Here is a 5,368-nt window from a genome sequence, read left to right on the forward strand (position 1 = left end):
GCAACCCTGTACAGGGTCACATCTTCACAAGGCTGGCAAGCGGCATTCCGCTGCGCGCGTGCGTCGTCCGAGCAGTTGCGTGATAAACGACCGTGTCGAAAGCCCAAACACCGCCGAGGCCAGTCGCCGCCGCCGCAAGGGCAGCCACGCAGCCTGGCGAGAGGCATCGTCTCGTGTAGCGTCGCCCCCGCCCCAACTGGAGTGGCCCAGTTTTTTGAACGGGACGGGAACTGCGAAGCACTTAGACCGATGGCGGACTACGACGAGAACGCCTTAAGCTTCGCCAACGTTTCGCCAACTCGTGCGGGAGACTTTTTCCGCTTCGCGGCAAGTCGTCGCGCCGTGCTCTCCGCATCAACCGCGTACGCAGCGAACCGCAAACGTCGGGCGCAGCCTCCTCACCTCCCTGCGCTTTGCGCGCGAACGTTCCCTGTTCGCGCGGCAAAGCCTGGAGGAGGCACGGCCCCGCAGCGTGTTCGAGCGCCCGGTCTACGGGACACCCTGCTTACTTCGAGGGCAACAAGCGCAACGCAAGGCTGCGATCTCGCGCACTTTGCGCACGGCTGGAGAAGCTTTGCTGGCCGGCTTTCGCTCCTCGTGTTTACCGTGCGTTAAAGTTGCGCGTCCGTGGCTCTCGCAGCTCTTGCGCGCCCGGTCGCAGAGAGGAGTACGCAACCTCGACCGCACTTTCCCTGCAGGCTTCCTTCCGACTCGAAGTTCTGCGGCGGTCTCAACGAGGTGCCACATCCTCAATGCAGTCGGTCGCCCCCGTTTCGGTTGGGCTCTGGCACGACGGTCGCCACCGTCTCGCCCTTGAGTGGCCGCTGTTGGCGCTCGCTGTGAGGTGTTCAGCGTGCTGTCCGTGTTGCCGACGCGGTCAAAACGAGTCGACGGCTCACGTTCCCTTGTGCGCCGAAGGCTCTCTTGATATGTGATCCGACCCTCAGACAGACGAAGCCAAGGGAAGACCCAAGGCCGCAATGTGCGTTCAAAGAATCAGTGCTCAGTGTGTCCTGCAATTCACACCAAGTCTCGCAGCTGGCTGCGTTCTTCATCGACCCGAGAACCGAGTGATCCACCGCTTAGAGTCGTGAAAAAGTGTTTGTTCAATTCCGTACAGTCAAAACCAAACGTTTCTGGCACTCGGCCAAACAGTGGCCAAGAAGGGCGCTTTTCAGCGCACGCTTGGACTCCAAAACTCTGCCGCGCCTTTTTCGGCTGCCGCAAATCGAGCAAACGGTGTGTTTCGGACGGCGTTTCGCTTTCGCTACTTGCGAGTGCTTTCGTGGTCCACCCCTCTATAAATACTCGGGAGGCGTCGAAGCCGGTTCTCCAAGCCGGACCCGTAGGTATCGTTGTGTGCTCGCTCTCATTGGCCCGCCTAACCAGAAAATGCCTGCGGTACACCCATTTGGATAAGAGTGCACGCAGATGCGGGCCTCGACGGCTACACATTTCCTCGGGCGGCCGCCTCCCGGCCTCCGTGGAGCGCGGGATGCACGGTCCCATCGACAAGCCTCTCCCGTTTTTACCGTGGCGTCGCGGTTCACCACGGCAGGCGGGTCGGTCTCCTCCGCATAAAAAGGGGGACCCCCGCTTTTTGTTCCACGAAATCGCACAAGCTTTTTTCGCATCCACGGTTTGCCACCGCACACCAAAATGCCGATCCGGCTGCCTACTTTAGCCAACAGGTGGAGCCAGGCGCGCCGTACTTGCGCGGCACTTCCCACGTCCACCGAAGTCGGTGCCAAGGACCACTTTCGGCGCCGGAGCCGCGTACGAGCCTACTCGAGGCGGAAGAACGAAGCCAGCAAGGGCCTGGCCGCAAGTGCGTTCAATTGTCGGGACGTCCAAGTCCCTCGTTCTTCCGTGCTTCCTCTTTCGGCAAGTCGTTGCGGCACCTTCCCAAAGCGCGCAGACCCGCTAATCGCGACGAGCGCGACGTGGCCGTGCCGCCTTTCCCTCGGCAGCAAGCAAAACGCCTGGCAACGTCGACGCTCCCCTAACCGCGATCTCGCACCGTGTTTCGTGTGGCGAATTCAAAAGCCGGCCGGCGCTGCTGCAACCATTACGGTCGGTACGCATACGCCGCGGAGGGCGGGACGGTCATCGGAGCGTGCGGTTCCTCCATCGAGTACTGCGCACCTCGGCCGTCGCATCGCCGTGCCATGACCGGCCGCGCGTCAACGCGAACCGGTGCCAGCGAGATCCCTCGCCTGCAAGAACCGACCGGCAGCCTCCGTCACCCGAGGACGCGGAGGCGCTTGCCGCGGACGGCGGGACGGTATGCACTGGTGCACAGCGGACCCGTCACATCGCCAGTTCCTTGACCGACCGCCGACGCTTGTGCCGTTCCTCTCGTACTTGGCAGTCGCCGCGCGATTGTCGGGTCTCGTTCTTGCACGCTCGAACGGTCGGGAGGGCACTCGGCTGGCGTTTCGGGAACGCGCAGCCTCGCCTTCTACCGACGTAACCACGACTCGCCGTTCGCGCTCCGCCGCTCCTGTTTACAGTACTAGGCGGTCCCGCAGCGGTCGGGTCGCGCATTTCGAGCGCTTCGAGCCACGGTGCAGTGGCGGGTCGAAAGCCGACCTATGAGTGCGTTGCGCCGTTTGTACCCGCGTCCGCCACCTGACCGACCGTCCAAGGTCGCGGTGTTGGCGTCCGCTGGGCGCAACAATTTGTCACGGGGTGCCGCTCCACATTCAGGCAGCCCCGTGGGGAAAAGCCGACCCCGCGTCCAAACGGGGTCAGCGGCAGAAAGTGTCGGGCGCAGACGCAGCTGAGGCGCTCACCCTTCACAATCCGTTAATGATCCTTCCGCAGGTTCACCTACGGAAACCTTGTTACGACTTTTACTTCCTCTAAATGATCAAGTTTGGTCATCTTTCCAACAGACCGGCGCAACCGAAAGGCCGCGCCGGACATCGGTCCGAAGACCTCACTAAATCATTCAATCGGTAGTAGCGACGGGCGGTGTGTACAAAGGGCAGGGACGTAATCAACGCGAGCTTATGACTCGCGCTTACTGGGAATTCCTCGTTCAAGGGGAACAATTGCAAGCCCCTATCCCAATCACGAAAGAAGTTCCACGGGTTACCCAGTCTTTTCAGACAGGGATAAAGACACGCTGCTTCCTTCAGTGTAGCGCGCGTGCGGCCCCGGACATCTAAGGGCATCACAGACCTGTTATTGCTCTGTTTCGTGCGGCTAGGAGCCGCTTGTCCCTCTAAGAAGGTTGTAAGGTGCTGGGAACCCCGCACCTATTTAATAGGCTAGAGTCTCGTTCGTTATCGGAATTAACCAGACAAATCGCTCCACCAACTAAGAACGGCCATGCACCACCATCCACCGAATCAAGAAAGAGCTCTCAATCTGTCAATCCTCCCAGTGTCCGGGCCGGGTAAGTTTTCCCGTGTTGAGTCAAATTAAGCCGCAGGCTCCACTCCTGGTGGTGCCCTTCCGTCAATTCCTTTAAGTTTCAGCTTTGCAACCATACTTCCCCCGGAACCCAAATACTTTGGTTTCCCGGAAGCTGCCCGCCGAGTCATTTGAGTAACTCAGGCGGATCGCTGGTTGGCATCGTTTATGGTCAGAACTAGGGCGGTATCTGATCGCCTTCGAACCTCTGACTTTCGTTCTTGATCAATGAAAACATTCTTGGCAAATGCTTTCGCAGTAGTTCGTCTTGCGACGGTCCAAGAATTTCACCTCTAGCGCCGCAATACGAATGCCCCCGTCCGTCCCTCTTAATCATTACCTCGTATTCCAAAAACCAACAGAACAGAAACGAGGTCTTGTTCTATTATTCCATGCAAGTTTATTCAGGCGACTCGCCTGCGTTGAGCACTCTAATTTTTTCAAAGTAAAAGCACCGGCCATCTCGAGGCACACAATGAAGTGCACCAAGAAAGAACCGGCATGATGTTCAGTCCGAGCCGTCGCATCGGGTAGATGCACTACTCGTCTGGAACTGAGATCCAACTACGAGCTTTTTAACCGCAGCAGCTTTAGTATACGCTATTGGAGCTGGAATTACCGCGGCTGCTGGCACCAGACTTGCCCTCCAATTGATCCTCGTTAAAGGATTTAGAGTGTACTCATTTCAATTACGGGGCCTCAAAAGAGTCCCGTATTGTTATTTTTCGTCACTACCTCCCCGTGCCGGGAGTGGGTAATTTGCGCGCCTGCTGCCTTCCTTGGATGTGGTAGCCGTTTCTCAGGCTCCCTCTCCGGAATCGAACCCTGATTCTCCGTTACCCGTAACAACCATGGTAAGCAAGTAACCTACCATCGAAAGTTGATAAGGCAGACACTTGAAAGAAACGTCGCCGGCTCGTGGCCATGCGATCAGCACAAAGTTATCCAGAGTCACCACACAATACGGGCCGAAACCCGATCGATCTTGGTCTAATAAAAGCACCCGTTACCCAAAGGGCTCCAGGCTCACTGCATGTATTAGCTCTAGAATTGCCACAGTTATCCAAGTAGGAAGAAACGATCTAAGGAACCATAACTGATTTAATGAGCCATTCGCGGTTTCGCCTTATTTCGGCATGTACTTAGACATGCATGGCTTAATCTTTGAGACAAGCATATGATTACTGGCAGGATCAACCAGGTAATCGTTCGACTGCGCGTCCGTCCTCGCCTTCGGCGGGCCGGACGCAGTCTGTGTGCGGCGGAGGCCACCTTCAGGCGCCCCAACACGCTTATTTTGCACTCCGAGATGACGGCGTTCGAGCTCGCTACGGCACAACCTTCCCGAAAGACGAGTGGGAGCCGTGCGGCAAGAAGCACGTTCATGCTCGCTCTTTTTCGTTGCATCGACTCGGTCGCGCCGTGCGGGTTGCCCAAGCCCGCTGCACTGTCGGTGGACCGGCCGGAACTAGCAACGGAGCCGAGACTGCAAAGCCGCCAGACGACGGGTCACGCCCGCGTCTTCGGCGCTTTCGCATCTGAATCGCCCGAGGACGACACGGAACACACCTCGATATCGTGGTAAAACGGCACCGTCCGACAACCAGCCCCTAACGCATCAAGCGGATGAGGCTGCAGACGACTGCCGTGGATTCCCCTGGAGCAGACCCGAGGACACGCTTGACGAGGCCGAAGCCCGCCGCATATCAGACACCCGGTCGCTTTCGCGTACGCCGCTCACGAGAACCCCCACATAATAGCAGCGATAAGTACCCAGACCTCCTTGGGCACTAATACGAGCGTACTCGAGAAAATTTCACCGCGGGTGTGCCCCGAAACGTGTGGCACGTTGAGCGTGCCACAAGTCTACGTCGCTCTCAAACCCGCCGAGGTCGTAGAATTTGCGACCCTACTCACGAAATTCCCACCGAGGATACGGCCGCAAACG

The 5,368-nt window shown here is 58.3% G+C and overlaps 2 non-coding genes across 2 annotated transcripts; both read right to left on the bottom strand.

Annotated features, from left to right (window-relative positions):
• Positions 1 to 937: 937 nt before the first annotated feature.
• Positions 938 to 1,090, bottom strand: LOC142790689 (5.8S ribosomal RNA). The gene has a single exon (XR_012889702.1). It is a non-coding gene; the product is annotated as a 5.8S ribosomal RNA (ribosomal RNA).
• Positions 1,091 to 2,809: 1,719 nt separating this feature from the next.
• LOC142790693 (small subunit ribosomal RNA) lies at positions 2,810 to 4,624 on the bottom strand. The gene has a single exon (XR_012889706.1). It is a non-coding gene; the product is annotated as a small subunit ribosomal RNA (ribosomal RNA).
• Positions 4,625 to 5,368: the final 744 nt, after the last annotated feature.

This window comes from Rhipicephalus microplus, unplaced genomic scaffold, assembly GCF_043290135.1.
Source record: "Rhipicephalus microplus isolate Deutch F79 unplaced genomic scaffold, USDA_Rmic scaffold_117, whole genome shotgun sequence".
NCBI lineage: Eukaryota > Metazoa > Arthropoda > Arachnida > Ixodida > Ixodidae > Rhipicephalus > Rhipicephalus microplus.